Source organism: Macaca nemestrina, chromosome 17, assembly GCF_043159975.1.
Source record: "Macaca nemestrina isolate mMacNem1 chromosome 17, mMacNem.hap1, whole genome shotgun sequence".
In the NCBI taxonomy this organism is placed as follows: domain Eukaryota; kingdom Metazoa; phylum Chordata; class Mammalia; order Primates; family Cercopithecidae; genus Macaca; species Macaca nemestrina.
This window is the reverse complement of record NC_092141.1, coordinates 83,572,094-83,591,778: the sequence shown is the minus strand read 5'-3', so window position 1 is coordinate 83,591,778 and position 19,685 is coordinate 83,572,094.

Sequence of the window (19,685 nt, the reverse complement as noted above, 5' to 3'; positions counted from 1 at the left end):
GATAGAAACAGAATAACTTCATCCACAGGACTCTGCCTGCTGAGAATCAGAAACAAGTTCCCCCTTCCTGGCCAGCCATGCCAAGAGCCCTCAACTAGACCCGGCAGGGTTCCAGGTCCCTAAGGGGCACGGAGCCTCCACGGACTGTCCTGTTTGTGGTTTTAGCCTCTAGGAACAGTCGGCTCCCATCTGACCCAGCAGCAGCCAGAAAACGTCACCACGCTTGATCCAAGAACCCACCCTTGCAGCCACCAGGCAACCAAGCCCTCTCTCCTCACTTCTCCATCACCCCCTTCCTCCCCTTTCCTGCCATTCGCCATCTACCAAAACAAAAACTCAAATTTTAAGCACGAATCCTAGAAAATGAGCGAATACAGAACCTCGGGGAAGAGAAATGTAGCATTAGTTTTATCCCTGAGGCTTTGAGCATTGATGAGTTTAAAGAGGGAAAAATCAAGAAGGAAACGTGAGTGAAGAGAGGCAATGAAAGGGGGAGAAGCTGGGCAAGATGTTAGAAGGACCGGATTCTGGTCCCAGCTCACCACTCACCTGGGACCTGAGTGTTCCCACCTGCAGAAGGCCACGCCAGACATCACTGTTCTCACCTGAGGTCCTGGTTGTGCATAGGGTTGTCTCCGGGTGTTGGAGGGGCGAGCCAGGGAGCCAGCCCCCAGGACCACCCCCGCATCACTTAATGCAACTTCCAGATTACATTTTATTTTTAGCAGAGATGGGGCTTCGCCACATTGACCAGGCTAGTTTTGAACTCCTGGCTTCAAGTGAAACACACGCCTTGGCCTCCCAAAGTGCTGGGATTACAGGCGTGAGCAACTGTGCCAGGCCTCCAGATTACATTTTATTTCAACAAGAGGTTCTGCAACCAAAAAACTAGAGTACTAAATATTTTCTACAAAGAGTATATACGACCTATAAACAAGTTATAAAGAATAATAAAATGCACACCTATGTGCCCCCGCCCAGCTTAAGAAAGAGAATAACTTTAATTAGTTAATTTATTTTTTTGTTTCCTGATTTAAATGTAACATACATTGACTATAGAAATTTTGCAAGATCTGGAAGAGAGAAAACAGGTATCGCCACAACTTCATTATCTTATTGCGAATATTGTGGTGACAATACTTTCCTATTTCACCAAATTTGTGCCTGGAAGGTGCTTGGGCACGGAGTGGACGTTGCATAACTGCTTCTTGCAGAGCCTCAAGAGATCAGGGAAGGCTGGGCTTCCCAGGCAGACTTAACAGATTGTGTGTGTTCGTGCTTTTGTTTTTTGGATATTTGTTCATTCATTCATTCATTCATTCATTCATTCATTCATTCATTGATTCATTCATTCAAGAAAACTATATAGAGCATATATTATGGGGACTGGAAGTTGGAAATGCAACGGTGAGCAAAGAAAATCCATTTCTTGCCTTCTTGAGGCTTATAGCCCAGTAGGGGGAGACAGACATTAATCAAATGTGCACCAATAAATGTCCCATTACAACCACTGTAGAAGAAGGAAGTGCTCTGGGAACTTCCATCAGGGGTATTGACTCATCTGGGCTCCAGCTATGTCTCACCCCATCCACGTCCCCCACCTGGCCTAGCCCACCATCGTCTCACACTTGGAAGGCTGCAATTGCTTCTTCCTAGTCTCCCAGTTTCCTGCCTTACCTCTGTCTATTGTTTTTTCCTCACAGCAGCCAGTGTGATCCTTTTAAAGTAAGCCAGATCATGTCATTCTCCAATGGCTCCCTGCATCATTGAGAGTAAAATCCAACTCCCTGTTAAGGCCTATGGGCCCTTAAATGATGACTGTTTCCTCTCTGATCTCATTTCATTCCACTCTTGCCCTCATTCCCTCTCCCTGAGCCGTGCTGGCCTCTCTGCTCCCACCCCAGGACTTTTGAACAGCAGCCCTCTCTACCTTGCACTTTTTACCCACAGTTGGTAGTGTGGCTCCCTCCCTTCTTTCTGGTCTCTGTTAAAATAACACCTCATCATAGATACCTTCCCTAAAGATATTAATATAATAGCATTTGCCTCCCCTCACTCCCTCTACCCTTTTTGTCTTTGGGACACTTATGACCACTTGGTACATTTTATATTTGTTTATTTTCTCCTCTCCCCCTCCCGCTAGGAGAATGTAAGCTTTTTGAGGATAGGAGCTTGATTTATTTGTTGCTACATTCCAGCACCTAGCACAGTATTTGGCATGTAGTAGGTGTTCAGTAAATATTTGTTGAGTTGAATGAATGATAATTTATTTGAGATTTGGAGGAAGCGTATGAGTTAACCAAGCAAAGAGAGGAAGAGAGGGAGCATTTTAGGCCCAGGAAACAGTGTGTGAAAAGTCACTATAATCAGGGGAATGTGTTCTGTCTGAGGAACCAAATCTTTGTGGTTGCCGCTTGGGGATTAAGTGGGAGCTTATTATGGGCTGAGGCTTTGGAGGTCAGCAGGGGCCAAACTGAGGTCCAGTAGAGGAGTTGTAAGAGCCCTGGGAGGCTGTTGAATGTTTCTTACAGGGGAGTGACAAGATCAGATTTGTTTGCAAAAAGACCATTCTGGCTGCATGGTGGCGAAAAACTAACAGTTAACATGGGCAGACCAACTGGGAGGCTGTTGACAGATGATGGTAGCTTGGGCTAGGTTGGCAGAGAAGGAGATAGAGAGATGGACAAATCTGAAAGCTTTAACAGGAGGCAACATTGAATGGGCTCCAGGCAGGACAGAGTGTGGGAATGAAGCGACAGAGGGGTCAGGAATGAAGACTAGGAAACAGTGTAAGGTGATGGGACTCCTTTCTAGAGGGCATAATTGTGAGTTTACTTTGGACTTGTTAAGTTGGACGCATCTTTGAGATGGCCCAAGTGCAGATATCAAGGAGACGAATGGCAAAGAGTTCTGAGGTTAGAAGGATGCTTGGACTGGAGATTGAGTTTTCCAGGAATCTGCTCAAAATTGTTTTTAGACCCAGGCTCTGACTGACTTTGAGGATAGTTATCTTTGGGATCTGTAGGTTTATGTCTTGCTGAAACTGGGAAAATTTTAGCCATTATGTTTTCAGATACCTTTTTCAACTCCACTTTTTTTTCTCCTTCTGGAACTTCAGTGACATGAATGTTTGCTCTTTTATTACAGTCCCACAGCTCCCTAAGGCTCTGTTCATCTTTTAAAGTCTATTTTCTCTCTTTTGTTCAGATTGGACAATTTCTATTGTTCTGTGTTCAAGTTCACCGATTCTTTCCTCTGTCCTCTCCCTCCTGATGTTGAGCCCATCAGCTGAATGTTAAAAATTTAGTTATCATATTTTTCATTTGTAAAATGTCCACTTGCTGCTTCTTTGTGTCTATTTCTTTGCTGAGATTTTCTATCTTTTCATTTATTTCAAGCATGTTAAGGAGATTGCCATAGCATTGTGTTCCAACACTTGCTTGTCAAGTAGTTGCTGCTTATCATCTCTGTTTCTCCCTTAAAAGAAAAAAAAAAGCAGTAGAATAAACAAAGATTGCAGGTGTGAACGGAGACCACCATAAGGAGAGATGGGGAGACACCAAAGCAGAAGGCAGAGCATGCAGCCCTTGCTCTCTGCAGCATGGTCAGCCCAAAGTCTAGGAGGACTGGGCTATATGGAGGGGAGAAAGGAGCTCAGTAGGCAGAACCATGAAGCTGCTTTTCACCACCTTCCTTCTATCTCTTCTAGTTGCCTGGATATGTGCTTAGTACAGGAGTTGAGAAAATCATGTGCGTTATTCCAGAGATTGTTAATTCCAACCCTTCTTACCTGCATATAGCATCAAAAACTCCTCTTGTATTTTGAAATAATTTTAGATAATTTAGTATCTTATAGTTTGCAAGAAACTTCTTTCTTTCTTTCTTTCTTTCTTTCTTTCTTTCTTTCTTTCTTTCTTTCCTTCCTTCCTTCCTTCCTTCCTTCCTTCCTTCCTTCCTTCCTTCCTTCCTTCCTTCCTTCCTTCCTTCCTTCCTTCCTTCCTTCCTTCCTTCCTTCTTTTTTGTTGAGACAGAGTCTTGCTCTGTCACCCAGGTTGGAGTGCAGTGGCACAATCTTGGCTTACTGCAACCTCTGTCTCCTGGGTTCAAGCCTCTCAAGTAGCTGGGATTACAGGCACGCACGACCACACCTGGCTAATTTTTGTATTTTTAGTAGAGACAGGGTTTCACCATATTGGCTAGGCTGGTCTCAAACTCCTGGTCTCAAGTGATCACCCGCCTTGGCCTCCCAAAGTGTTAGGATTACAGATGTGAGCCACCCCACCTGGCTGCAAGGAACTTTCTTTCTTCTTATTTTTATTTATTTATTTATTTTTTTGAGATGGAGACTTGCTCTGTTGCCCAGGCTGGAGTGCAGTGGCACGATCTCGGCTCACTGCAACCTCCGCCTCCCAGGTTCAAGTGATTCTTCTGCCTCAGCCTCCCGAGTAGCTGGGACTATAGGTATGCATCACCACGCCTGGCTAATTTTTGTGTTTTTAGTAGAGACAGGGTTTCTGCCTGCCTTGGCCTCCCAAAGTGCTGGGATTACAGGCATGAGCCCCCTCTCCTGGCCTGTAAGGAATTTTCTATTCATCAACTCATTTAACTTGCACAGCAACTCTGTGGAGGTAAGGCAAAGTAGACATTTTTTGGGCCTATTTCCGTAGATGAGAAAACTGAGGTTCAGTGGTTATCTGACCTGCTCAAGGTCATCTAAAAAGTGATCAGCAGAGCTGAGACTAGAGTTCAGGGGCCCTGACTTCCAGTTCACTGCTCTTCCCAACTGTCTGAGGCCGGGGGCAATTGAGGGAAGCCAAGGCACCAGGGTGGAGGTTAGCGGGTGGTGAGGAAGCATCTCTGAGGGGCATGCACAGAGAAGGGTGCTCAGTGGTAGCAGATCATGGCCAAGAATGGTCACCTCTTTGGGGCTGGGCTTGGTGGGTGGTTTCAGTTCAGTGGGCGTTACTATACCTCAGAGTGGAAGTTGGCTTTGAGGGTTGAGAACTCAACTGTGTTTTCCATTTCAGCAAACATTTACCTCCCCAAGTCTCAGGTCCTGTACTAGAGAAAAGGGAGAAAAATTTACTCTTTTTTTTTTTTTGAGACAGAGTCTTGCTCTGTCGCCTAGGCTGGAGTGCAATGGCGTGATCTTGGCTCATCACAACTTCCGCCTCCTAGGTTCAAGCGATTCTCCTGCCTCAGCCTCCCAAATAGGTGGGACTATAGGCGCATGCTGCCACTCCTGGCTAATTTTATGTATTTTTTAGTAGAGATAGGGTTTCACCATGTTTCCCAAACTGATCTCAAACTCCTGAACCTCGGCCTCCCAAAGTGCTAGGATTATAGGCATGAGCCACCTTGCCTGGCCCGTAAAATTTACTTTCACAACCAGAGTAGTTCATTGTCACCCCATCCAAATTATCCAAGACAAATTTATAAACCAGATTTCCAACTTGTTGGTTTGCAATAAGAGATATTCCTGGCATGATAATTAGTTATTTTCACCTACCAGGTGGAAGATCTGTTCAGGAGACTAAATGCTCATTCTGAACATCACTTGGGAAAAAAAAAAAAGAACTAGTCGCCAGGAATAGATCCTGTCCAGGGTTGCCTGGATTGAGCTAATTCAGTCTTCTGTGTATTTCATTGTGTGTTACGTGTGCCTCAATAACAGGCTGTCACTTTCTGCTTGAGAAACATGAACACTCGTTACTCCCAGTTATTTCTTGAGTCTTTCCTGGTAGTTAGACATGCCCGTCCTGCCATCTTCAGCCTCAGATGCCATCTTCAGGCCCAGATATAGTGCCTGTGGGTGTGACTCCTAAAGGTTCTGGAATCTGGTGGTCCAGCATGTGAGTCCTGACCCTGCCACTCCTTGTAACACATGCAAAACCATGTAACTTACAATTCTTCTTCTATAACTGGGACTGAGGCTATTCCCAAGGAAATTCGTGGAGTGGGCTTGCCTACGGCTACACAGGGCGATGAGTACATGGATCACCCCAACATGGATTGGGTTGGAAACCCATCAGAAATTGTATGAATGGGGAAAGGACTGATAAAATGTGGGGTCTGGAAATGGTGAAAAAGTCCATAGCAATCAGAGGAAGGACTTTCAGCTTCTTGGGAGGATCTCAGAACTTTGCTGTTCAGTTGAACCAAGAACCTGGATGGGATGCTGATTGATTTGAATTTTATGTAAAATAAATATGCAAGAGTGGGTATTTCTAAGGGGGAAAAGAACGGGATTGGGGTTAGGGGAAGAGAAGATAAACAAACAAAGTAAAAATAAAAAAGCAAAAGAGGATTTATGTGTGGTGCTAAAAGTCACAAGCTGAGGTTTATGACTAATTCAATTCTATGCATCTGAAGTCCAGTGTAAGGAGATTAAGTAAAAGGAGGATAACATCATAGGGCTGAGATTACAAACAAACAAACAAACAAACAAACAAAAAACCCAGGACAGTCCTCGTGCAGGGGTTCAGTCAACATTACAGCCATTCCTTCTTTCTTCGTCTTTCTCCAAGTTATATCTGCTTTATGCTAGTTACTTACTGATCGTATTTCAGGAGCCAACTGAACTTCATAAACCGTGAACAAATCATGGCCTGGGATCATGAGTTGTGGGCTCCATTTCTTGGGTGGGGATTCCTTTTGTCATTAGTTTTACAAAGTAGGAGGTCACAGGACAAGATTCTTACAGTAATGAGGTAAGAATCCCCCAACTTTTCAGACAAGGCCATGGAGGCCTATATGGGTAAATAACTTGGCTGAATTGGGAAGCTGGTCCGTGGAAGATCATGGCCTTGGTCATGTATTAAACATTCTTGGAGTACTTGCTACTGTGAGGCACCCCACTGGGTGCTGGAGATATAGAGGTGAGTAAAATGTAATCAGGGCCCTCCAAAGGTTTGAGTCTACTGGGGAGACAGAATAGAAAACTCAACAAGTACAAAATGCCTCCAAGTGTTACAATGGAGGTTAAGAAAGTGTGTACTGGGTGCTATTAAGGCCCAGCAACCACACCCCTAATTCACCCAAGGGGTCAAGGGAACTCCATTGAGGAGGTGACACTTGAGATGATCTTGCAGCTTGAGAAGAAAGGGCTTGGGAAGGAGTGTGCACCAGGCAGTGGAAAATGCATGGGCAAAGGCACAGAGGTTGCCCTTTTAGAAGCTGTAGGTGGTTTAGCATGGTTGAGAAGGTTTACACTGATACATGGTGGAATGCAAGGAGAGACAGGAACTGGCTTGTGAACCTGGAAGCTTGTTATCTAGGTGCATGGTTCCCAAACTGTTGGGTGCATAAGAACCCCCTGGGGCTAGGATGACTGTATAGTTTACTGCATAGTCCAGTCGGTGAACTGTATAGTAGAACACACACACGTTTTCTTAAAAGTGAAAAGGGAACTTAAAAGCATGACTCTCGGGCAATATGCTCAAACAAGGACTGTCCTGGTTAACTGACACATTAATTAATCGACCACATTTATGTGAATCTATTTCTGGACTCTCTGTACAATTCCATTAGTCTTTGCTTAATTTTGCCCATAGATTTAGGGGAAGACGATTTAGGGGAACAATGAGCTCTTCAACTCAAAACTTCCTAACCAGAGGCCACAGAAAGTCTGGGGCTGCCCTGGTGGCTGCATCTGAGCATGAACTTCCATCCCATGACCCACCCCTTCCCCATCTCGAGCATACATGAGCTCACACTGAAACGTCTGTGGGATCGAAACTGCAGGCTGGCTTTAGGAGGAACTGTGCAAGTTTGGGCCGTTCCTATGAGTGACCGCAGTACAGTTCTTTGTGGTTCCTAAATTAGAAGCTTGTTTTCTGTTGTTCTGTTGTGGACCAGCTGAGTGCGTGTGTGTGAACGAATGTGCGGAAGGTCTTTGTGTTTGATGGTGAGCATTTGTATATGCTCGTCACCAACTAGGAAATTGGCATCTGCAGGTAGGTCTTGCACACTTGCCTGGAGATACGCAGAACCACTTTGTGGTCTTCTGAGTCTTATCTCCGATGCGTTCTGGAATTTCCAGGAAGGAGGAGAATGCACAGGGGACTTGTTGAAAGAACTTTGGATTCAGAGCACAGAAAGAAAGCATGGGGAGGGAGAAAGTCTGTTCTTTTATCTTTTTATTATTATTATTATTATTATTATTATTATTATACTTTGAGTTCTAGGGTACATGTGCATAACGTGCAGGTTTGTTACATATGTATATTTGTGCCATGTTGGTGTGCTGCAACCATCAACTCGTCAGCACCCATCAACTCGTCATTTACACCAGGTATAACTCCCAGTGCAATCCCTCCCCCCTCCCCCCTCCCCAGTCTGTTCTTTTATCTTCATGGGCCTCATTCGACCAATAGAATCAGAGAGTAAAACTGCTTAAAAGCAGGGTGTTTGGGAGCAAAATGATCGGAGCTTGAACTCTGATTTTGCCACTTGCTAGTTTTTTGGTCTCAGATAAGTTACTTGTCTTCTCTAAGCCTTAGTTTCCTCATCTGCAAAACTGGGATAATAATTGTGCCTTTCGGCTGAGCACAGTGGCTCGTGCCTAATCCCAGCACTTTGGGAGGCAGAGGCAGGTGGATCACCTGAGGTCAGGAGGTCGAGACCAGCCTGGCCAACATGGTGAAACCCTGTCTCTGATAAAAATACAAAAATTAGCCTGGCAGGAGCAGTGAGGCTCCTCCATATTTCATTTTTGGCACTAGGCTTCCATCCCCGTTAAGGCTCACTCAGTCCTTTTTGGATGGTGAGCACAGCCTTGGCTGAGTTCTGCTCCCGCTCAGGCCTGCTTGCCAGTGCCCACTGTCCTCGAAGTTGCCTGAGTGAACCCCACGGCCGTGGCTGCTGGGATGCCCAAACATCTGTCTGTGCCGGGGGTGTGATCTCCAAGGGAGCCAGGGTCCCTAAGGTCCAGAGGGGCCACACTGTGTCCTTCCTCCCCTCTGGAATTATGTTTTGTCCCTGGGCCTTGAGGCTGGGTTGCTTGTGCCTCTAGAACGAGAGAGAGAGAGAGCTGGTGAGGATGGCTCTGTCTAGGCTGAAGAAACTCTACCTTAGTTGCTAATCCAGCATGGTCGCTTCTGATCAGCTCCACTTCAGGGATGCCTCTGAGATTTCCAGTTTGTCTATTGTTTCTTGAGTAAGAGTCCTGCCCTTAGGGCAAATTCCTATCCATTCCCTCTGAAGCAGGAGTCTGAAGGGTAATGGTGCAAGAATTCACTGTCTTGTCTCACCACCGCCAAAGACACAGACATGGCTTCTGTTTGTAAGTCCCTATTGTAACCATCCAACAGGTTCATGTTGCCCGCTGCCTAGATGGAGCCCATATATCTAGACAAGAGAATTGCAATAGAGAAAGAGTAATTTACAAAGAGCCGGCTGTGTGGGAAACCGGAGTTTTATTGTTACTCAATCAGTTTCCCATTTAGGGATCAGAGTTTTTAAGAATCATTTGGTGGGTGGGGAACAGCCAGTGAGTCGGGAGTGTTGGCTGGTTGGGTCAGAGATGAAATCATAGGTAGTTGAAGCTGTCTTGCATTGAGTCAGTTCGTAGGTGGGGGCCACAAGCTCAGATGAACCAGTTTATGGATCTGGGTGATGCCAGCTGATTCACTGAGTGCAGGGTCTGCAAAATGTCTCTAGCACTGATCTTTGGTTTACAATAGTGATGTTATCTCCAGGATCAATTCCGGGAGGATCAGAAACTTGTAAACCATGAATCTGTTGTAAACCGGAATCTCCTAAACCGTAATTTCTAATCTTTTGGCTAATTTGTTAGTCCTACGAAGGCAGCCCAGCCCTCAGGCAAGAAGGGGGTTTGTTTTGGGAAAGGCCTATTATCATCTTTGTTCTAAGCTATAAATTAAGTTCCTCCCAAAGTTAGTTCAGCCTATGCCCAGGAATGAACATGGACAGCTTGGAGGTTAGAAGCAAGGTGGAGCTGGTTAGGTCAGCACTCTTTCACTGTTCCAGTTATGATTTCGCAATGGCAGTTTTGTTACTGGAAAGGGGTCCCGATCCAGACCCCAAGAGAGGGTTATTGGATCCTGTGCAAGAAAGACTTCAGAGTGAGTCTATAGAGTAAAGTGAAAGAAAGTTTGTTAAGAAAGTAGAGGCATAGGCCAGGTGCAGTGACTCATGCCTGTTATCACAGCACTTTGGAAGACTGAGGCAGGTGGATCACCTGAGGTTGGGAGTTTGAGACCAGCCAGCCTGGCCAACATGGTAAAACCCCGTCTCTACTAACAATACAAAAATTAGCTAGGCGTGGTGGCGCACCTGTAATTCCAGCTACTTGGGAGGCTGAGGCACAAGAATTGCTTGAACCTGGGAGACAGAGGTTGCAGTGAACCGAGATTGCACCACTGCACTCCAGCCTGGGTAAGAGAGTGAGGTTCGAAGACTCTAAGCACAATTAGGAATGCTTCTGTTCTCAAGGACTTGACTCCAAGTCTGGGTCACTTCAGTAAACGTTATCAATCTGTTCTCTTAACCGTAAACATCTGGAGGCTAGGAATACCTTTCTTTCCAGGAATGCAGCGTAGCAAGTCCTGGCCTCATTTTGCTAGCCCTCACCCAAGGTGGAGTTGCTCTGGTTTCAACACCTCTGACAGTTTCACTATTAAATGTTTCTTTCTAAGGAACAGGGTATGTTGGCTTTCTTTGGCCTTTCAGCTTCCTCAGACTTTGGGATAGATTTGCACAGACCTGCCCACTGTGAAACAGGCTCTATCAGCTGCTGCCCGTAGCCATCTTTCCTCTGGCTCAGGCCCTATCCGGGGAGCAGGAACTTTGACCTCTGGTGGCTTCCAGGCTCCTTTTCCCCAGTGTAAATGGACACTTGGAGTTGGCCTGCTTCCTGATTCATCAGACATGACTGGACATGTATGAACCCCAGCCCTGGACAGTCTGAGCTGGGATCTCTGGTACTTTTGTATTAAGTGGTGGTCCAGGGACGAATGTCAGAACCACCTATTACTGTAGCACAACTAGTGTCTCGACCTAGTTCCATGGGCATGCCTGGGGGCTGCTACACCATCTCACAAGCTTTTGGAAGGTCATTATCAGCTGAATGCTGATCCCTGCCTCTGGTTGCCGAGTGGATGGACATTCGCTCATTCGTCTCTTCACATAGCCCGCATTTACTGAGCACCTGCTCTGAGCCGGTCACTGTACTCACTGCTGGGATATGAAGATGAGTCAGACACTGCGCCTGCTCTGGAGTGGGGTTTCTGTTCTTATTGGAGAGGGGAACATAGATAACCTCACTCTGGCTTCTGGTTGGGCTCAGGTTGTCAATGGAGGAAAATGACTGAGGCAAGTCTCAATCATTTTAGAAGGTTTATTTGCCAAAGTTAAGGAAACGTGCCTGGGAGACAGGTCTATACCTTTCTCTGAAGATGATTTTGGGGGCTTCAATATTTAAAGGGGAAAGGGCGGGATATTGAGAAACACACAATTTTCTTGTGAGAGGGGAATTCGGGAAAATAGCCATTCATGCCTTTGTCTGGCTCAGTGAATCTGCATTTTTACCTAAGATCACGTAAACAACAGGGCAGAGGAAACAGTCAGATACGCGTTTGTCTCAGATGGGCGGAGGGATGACTTTGAGTTCTGTCCTGTGTCTCGCACCTGCGAAGATAAGCTCTCAGTTTACATTGACATGGTGAAAGTTAACAGTAACGCTTTAGGGTAAAGATCACAATGTGAGGGAGGTTGGTAGCCTGTCATCCTTGTCACCATCTCATTTAGGAACCAACATGGGAGGTAGGTTTGCATGACTCAGTTCCCCGCTTGATTTTTTTCCTTTGGCTTAGTGAGTTTGGGGTCCCAGGATTTATTTTCCTTTCAAGGAATGGCAATGGGCAGCACCAACAGGAGAAAGGAAGGCAGGAAGAAAGAAAGGTGAGCGTTTCTCCTGCCCAGGTGCCACCCTGCTGCGCTGGAATGTCTGTTTTCCTCCTTTGAGGGCCACAGGCCCTGTGGCATGGTCCTGTCCTACAGTTCCTGTGGGTTCTGGTTATTCTTGACACCTCTCCCTGCCTTAGACTTAGAGGTGTAGTGGCTCCGCTGCTGTTTCTAGTCCTGTGTTTTTCTCTATCTCTTGTTGATTTCACTTAACTCTTTCCTTCTCTTTGTAAATTTCCCCTGCATTGGATTATCCTGTTATACCAACTGAGCCTGCCATTGGTCCACTCCCAGGATCCTGATGGAATCATGAGCTCTCCTCTGTATACACGGCCACCTTTACTTAGTAGACGCCCAGTAAATGACTGTCCAATTAATAATAATGTAACATGTTAGGGGCTGTGTCAGCAATTTTTGGGTAAGATTTGCCCTCCGAACATCCAACTTCCGGTTCTGATGTCAGATAAATCTGCTGGATCAGTATATTTGAAGACACAATGATACATAAAAATGCGACTTGTCTGTTTTTGGAAGTTGTAGTCTCTTGAGAAACTGGGTGCCCTGTGACGCTAATTATTATGAGAATTAAAGCCACAAAGTTTCTGTTGTTATTAGCAATTTTCCTGTCTCCAGTTTCTGCTTTTTCTGAACAGCTCTATATTTAAACGTTGATGCAATGGGAAAACAAACAAAACTGAGGTATAGAAAAGAGAGACGCAAGGGAGTAGTAAGAAACATGAAAGCTGGTTTCAGTCCAGCTGACAGAAGCTCCCCAAGTGTTGGCAGATGAGGCAGAGAGAGCAAACAGACACAGTGACACTTCTGCCCCTCCTGACATCCTGGGTCTGGGGAAGGGGGCAGCCGGGGGGTGGCGCTGGTGGGAGCATGACGAGCAGCAGGCCTGGTGGCTGCGGAAGGGGAGGTGGGTGGGGCTGGGGGGCACTGGGGAGAGGACGAGGGAATCAGAGGGGTGACTAGAGTTTCAGGCTCCAGCCTCAGATGGGTGGTCTCTGCTGATAACAACCAGAGGCCCAAGGAAAGCCACCAAGCCAGGCCTGGTAGTCCAGAAGGCACAGAGGCAACCCAGGGTGTAGTGGGGAACCCCTCCAGGGCCAGGCGAAGTCTTGCTCAGCATGAGGTCTGCAGCTGGAAACACAAAGTAGGTCTCACACTTAACAGGGCCTCCGTATGTGGCAGCAGGCTGCACAAATGGATTCGAGTTGCTCTGAACATTAGAGAAGCCAAGTGCGGAAAGGAATGCAGGGGCTGGGTCAGGTGCGGTGGCTCACGCCTGTAATCCCGGTGCTTTGGGAGGCTGAGGTGGGTGGAACACCTGAGGTCAGGAGAGGAGCGCCAATCACCATCAAGACAGCCCTGGCACATGCTTTTTCACACTGACCACAGAGAACGCCAGCAAGGAAGATGTGGCTGTGTGCTGGTGTGCAAAGACAGACGTTTTCAAGCACTCACGGGACATGAGATGATTGCTGTTTTGTCATGTGGGAGTGTCCTGTAACCCCCACCCGCCTTCCCAAAGAGCACATACTGTGTCTGAGAGCTGGTGTGTGTGTGCACACGTTCTGCAGGCTCCTCCTCTATTCTAGTATCAGAGTCATATCTCTCTCATCTGTTTCTTTTTTTTTCTTTTTTTTTGAGGTGGAGTTTTGCTCCTGTCGCCCAGGCTGGAGTGCAATGGCACAATCTCAGCTCACTGCAACCTCCTCCTCCCGGGTTCAAGCGATTCTCCTGCCTCAGCCTCCCGAGTAGCTGGGATTACAGGTGCCCACCACCACACTCAGCTAATTTTTGTATTTTTGGTAGAGACAGGGTTTCACCATGTTGACTAGGCTGGTCTCCAACTCTTGGCCTCATGTGATCCACCCGCCTCGGCCTCTCGAAGTGCTGGGATTACAGGGGTGAGCCACCGCGCCCAGCCAGGGTGGGGGTTCTTCACCAGGAATACATACAAGGACTCTGGAGCTTCCTTTAATGTAGATGCGAAACTCAGTGTGTGTGTGTTTTCCTGCCGCATGGGTCTACAGCTTTTGTTACAATCTCAAGGGTATCCATGACCTCAACTCCCCAAAGCTGAGAACACAGGGGCCTCTCTCTCACCTTGAATCCCCCAGAATTCGCTCACCAGCCCTGTCTGGTGTGGATATGAAGGTGAAGGAGAGGCCCCAGAGGCTTGGGGCCGGACCTATGGGCTCCTAACAGTGGCATTGCTCATCTCTAACATTCCAGGTCTTTTCTGGAGAGCCCTCTCTCCTGTTCTAGGCTTTGCTTAGCACCGTCAGCATTGTATCCCTTAGTAGACTGAAATAAAGGGGAGAGAAGCAAATGAAAAAGGAGACCCATGGGGAAGTTATTTGCAGGGACAAAGGCAAGCGAGTCAGCTGCCCAGGGTGGGTCGCGGAGGAAGATGCAGGAGTCACGGGCGTGGTGAGGTGGGTGGCACTGAGGCTCGAAGCCCAGTGGTCGTTCACTTTGGGGCTTTCATCCCTCTGCACAGGTGCTTCCAATGCTGCCAGTTCCTGATGCCAGCACTCCTTTCTCAGCCTGCTCTCTGCTCAAATTGAGAATTAAAAAAAGAAATAAAAACCACAAATGGGCTGATGTGAGCAGATGGTTTCGGTCATAACCACCAAAACCTTCTTGTTTCACGTTCCTGAGAGACACTGCTCTTGCATAATGCCAAGTCCATTACACTGATGAAGAAAATGCTGGTATTATCTGCCTGTTCCAGGGGTGATGGACTGAAAGTTTGTGTCCCCCTTCTTCCCCCACCAAAGATTCATCTGTTGAAATCCTGACCATGAAGCTGATGGTATTGGGGGTTTGGGAAGTGATTAGGTCTTGAAACTGGACCCCTCATAAATGGGATGAGTGCCCTTATAAAAGAGACCCCAGAGAGCTTTGTAGACCTCTCTCTCTGCCATGCGAAGATGGAAAGAGAAGGCAGTCGTCTGCAACCCAGAAGAGGACTTCGCCAGAGCCTGACCTGGCTGACACCCTGATCTTCCATGTCCAGCGTCTATAACTGTGAGAAATAAATGACAGCTTAAGCTGCCCAGTTTGTAGTATTTTAGTTACAGCAGGCTGAATGGACCAAGACATAGGGTGGGCTATTGCAGGGCCCCCTGCTTTTTCTGGACCAGAATGTGCTCGATGGAGATTCTGGGCACCAAGAGACGGAGGGTGGTGGGAGAGTTTCCTTGTTCTTTATTCCCGATTGAAGTAAAATGCTCACACGTAACTGATGTCATGAATTTTTTTTTTTTTAAGTCAATGTCTCACTCTGTCACCCAGGCTGGAGTATGGTAGCGTGTTCTCGGCTCACTGCAACCTCCACCTCCCGGGTTCTAGTGACTCTTGTGCTTCAGCCTCCCGAATAGCTGGGATTACAGGCACCTGCCACCACGCCCTGCTAATTTTGTATTTATAGTAGAGATGGGGTTTCACCATGTTAGCTAGGCTGGTCTCGAACTCCTGACTTCAGGTGATCTAACCCCTTGGCCTCCCAAAGTGCTGGGATTACAGGCGTGAGCCACCTCACTTAGCCCATGGTCAAAAATACTAATACTTTTAGTATTTTTTGACCATGACTCACAGTAAGAAATTTAGTTACATTGCAATACTTGTATGCACATGCAGAAAAAAAATAAAAGGCTCAGTGTTTATCATTATGACCTGAGATGTGCTCTGATTGGTCCTGACACACCCTGTTATAGACCAAAACATGACTGAGGCAGGTCTCAATGCATTAGAGGTTTGTTTAGCCAAGGCTGTCTAGGAAAAAACACAGATCACAGATGCTCTTGTGATCACAGATGCTTTTTCCAAAGGAGGTTTTAGGAACTTTGTTTTGAGATGGAGTCCTGCTCTGTCACCCAGGCTGGAGTGCAATGGTGCGATCTTGGTTCACTGCAACCTCCATCTCCCAGGTTCAAGCCATTCTCTTGCCTCAGCTTGGGGGTAGCTGGGATTAAGGCACATACCACCACGCCCAGCTAATGTTTTTGTATTTTTAGTAGAGACGGGGTTTCACCATGTTGGCCAGGCTGGTTTCGAACTCCTGACATCAGGTGATCTGCCCGCCTCAGCCTCCCAAGGTGCTGGGATTACAAGTGTGAGCCAGTGCCCAACCGACTGGGAACTTTGGTCTTTGAAGGGAAAAGAGAAAGCAGGAGGGGAAAAAAGGGAGGGAGGGGAGGCAGGGAAGCAAATTTTTACATTCTTGTGAGGCTCTGATTAGCTTTGGTAAAACTACATTTTACACCTGGAAAGAGGAAGTGGAGGGAAAAGTCAATGATATCTTGTGCACAGCTCAGTAAATCTGCATCTGACTTAAGATAAAGTAAACATGTGAAGAGCGGAAAAAGAGGCCCTGGCCCAGGGTTGTGCCCTTGTAGCCATCTGTTTGGGAACAAAAGGAAAACAGCATTGGTGACCCAGTTCCCAAGCTTCTCTTTCCCTTTGGCATAGTGAATTTGGGAATCTGAGATTCCATTGGTCTCTCACACTATTTGCAAGGAAAAAATCTGCTTAAGACCCACAACCAGGTTGCAACCCTCAGTTTGGACAACACAGGTCTCATCATTTTTGCTGCCTGCCAGAAAGAGCAAATCTTCTGTGATAACAGTGTCTGGAGCTCCAGAACGGGTCATGCTCCCCTGGCGGCTGAGAGTGGGACAGGAATGACAGAGGATTTCTGCCTTCAGCCTGTCTCAGAGCCTTGATCCAGCAGGGGAAAGGAGCATTCTGACCTTTCTCCTTTTTTTACATTAATCTTTTTTTTTTTTTGGTGCAGGGAATCATAGGACTCAAACGCAATTTCCACCCATGGGGAGGTCTAATGATAACTTGGTCTCATCTCACAAGGAGGCAAGTTTCTCTCATCTAATTGTGGAGGAAGGGCTGTCCAACAAAAGCAAGTCAGCAGGAATTCCTAATTCAGGGACTTTACGCTGGGGCCTGCACGGGTACTTCCTCTCTGTCAGCATAGACTGTGGTGTCTCACAGGACACTTGAGGTGACCTAGGTCTTCCCTGCTTAAGACCAGTGGCTGCCAGTTTGGGTGTGGTGGCTCAGGCCTATAATCTCAGCACTTTGGGAGGCCGAGGCGGGTGGATCACCTGAGGTCAGGAGTTCAAGACCAGCCTGGCCAACATGGTGAAACCCTGCCTCTACTAAAAATACGAAATAAATTAGCTGGGCTAAGTTTTTAGCTGGTGGTGGGTGCCTGTAATCCCAGTTACTCGGGAGGCTGAGGCAGGAGAATTGTTTGAACCTGGGAGTCTGAGGTTGCGGTAAGCAGAGGCAGAGATCGCACTACTGTACTTCAGCCTGGGTGACAGAGCGAGACTCCATATAAAAAAATCCCCAAAAAACAAAACAAAACGAAAGACCAGTGGCTGCCATCTGAGTCCCGTCTGTGTTTGGAGGAGGCACTACTCCATTTGGCTGTAGTTGGCAGGTCAGTCCCAGCTTGGGATTTTCCAAGTGTCCCTATCCCTTGGCCTCATTGGAAGCACCACATCTGCTGTCACTTGCCCACTCCCCCGTTGATGGCATGCAGCGATTTAGTTTTCCTGTTCTTGTTTCCTGAGAGCAAGGCAATGGGGGCGGGGGGTGGGTCTCAGATTTCTTTGAATAAATGTGAGGTGTTGTGTAAGAAACGCAGCCACGTATACATAGATTTTATTATTTTATTTTATTATATTTTATTTTATTTTATTTTATTTTTAAGACGAAGTCTTACTCTGTTGCCCAGGTTGGAGTGTAGTGGCGCGATCTTGCCTCACTGCAACCTCTGCCTCCCAGGTTCAAGTGATTTTCCTGCCTCAACCTCTTGAGTAGCTGGGACCACACCCGGCTCTTTTTTTTTTTTTTTTTTTTTTTTTTTTTAGTAGAGACGGGGTTTTGCCATGTTGGCCAGGCTGGTCTCAAACTCCTGACCTCAAGTGATCCACCTGCCTTGGCCTCCCAAAGTGCTGGGATTACAGGTGTGAGCCACTGCGCCCGGCCTGATCTTTTTACCATTTCCAGGCTGTTCTCCCCCTACCCTTTCAGAACATGCTCAAAAAGCCCCCCTAAGCAGTGGGTACTGGAGACAGCAGAGTGAACAAGGCACAGTTCTGCTGGGTGCAGTGTGGGTCGCAGACAAGGATGTTGGTGATTATAATAACCCGGTCTTCTGGTGGAAATGTACAGGGGACCATGGGAATGCATAGAAGGGTGGCATAGCCCAGCACTGAGATGGGCTTGCAAGCAGGACTTCGTGGACCCCAGTGGGTGAGGATGTGAATTCCAGCTTCTACTGTGCCTCCACTGATGTGCCCCTGGCCAGGAGAGGGCAAAAGACCTACAGAAGAAACTGAGGCACAAGGCTGGGCGCGGTGGCTCAAGCCTGTAATCCCAGCACTTTGGGAGGCCGAGACGGGCGGATCACGAGGTCAGGAGATCGAGACCATCCTGGCTAACACAGTGAAACCCCGTCTCTACTAAAAATACAAGAAAATTAGCCGGGCGAGGTAGCGGGCGCCTGTAGTCCCAGCTACTCGGGAGGCTGAGGCAGGAGAATGGCGTGAACCCGTGGGGGCGGAGCTTGCAGTGAGCCGATATCGTGCCACTGCACTCCAGCCTGGGGCACAAAGCAAGACTCCGTCTCAAAAAAAAAAAAAAAAAAAAAAAAAAAAAAAAGAAACTGAGGCACAAAATACAATTTTAAAGAGTTAACTTGAGTTGAAGTGAGAACAGCTGTCAGAAACACACTTCCAGGTTGCCTTTGGGAGCGGTCTGCTTGGCCTTTGTTACAAGCAGGGTTTTTGTTCTGTTTTGTTTTGTTTTGTTTTGTTTTGTTTTTTTGAGACAGAGTCTTGCTCTGTCACCCAGGCTGGAGTCCAGTGGTGTGAACTCGGCTCACTGCAACCTCTGCCTCCCAAGTTCAAGTGATTCTCCTGCCTCAGCCTCCCAAGTAGCTGGGATTACAGGTGCCGGCCACCACACCCAGCTAATTTTTGTATTTTTGGTAGAGATGGGGTTTCACCATGTTGGCCAGGCTGGTCTTGAATTCTTGCCCTCAAATGATTGCCCACCTCAGCCTCCCAAAGTGCTGGGATTACAGGCGTGAGCCACCACACCCAGCCTACTAGCAAATTTTGAAAGGCAAAAGGGAGCTAGGAGGGGCTGACACGGAGTTGTCTGATGGGAATTCTTACTAGTTTACAGAAATCACATCTGTTGGTGACTGTGCATTGTTGAGCTCGGGTATGAGTTGTGGCATCCAGTGCGTGGTGTTCACGGTGTTCGGGGCTATGTGGTGTCTATTCGTCTAGGGCCTGCGTCGAAGGTGGCTTCAAGAGATAATTATTTCGCTCAAGCAGGGAGTGAGAGGTAACTGCTGTCACATCTGAATGCCTCTCTGAGTCTACTCATTTAAAGGGGCTTGCATTCCTCAGATAAAAGGTCCCTTTGCTTTCTCATTACTCCCCATGTGGCCTGGCTGAGGCCACCCCCTCATGAGGGAGTTGTGCTTCTCACTGCTGAGTGGGGGTGGAAGTCCAGATTCCTACCCAGCCTTCCCTGACAGCAGCTGGCAGGGGATTGGGTGCCTGGTTACAGCTGGGTGGAGGTGGACGTCTAAGCTCCCACTCTGCCTTTGCCGGCCTGAGTGGTGGGGCCATCATTTTTTTCTGGGGTGTTCTGTAGGGTGGAGATCTCATTGTCTAAGTCTTCTGTCTTGCTAGGCTGCTCCTTCC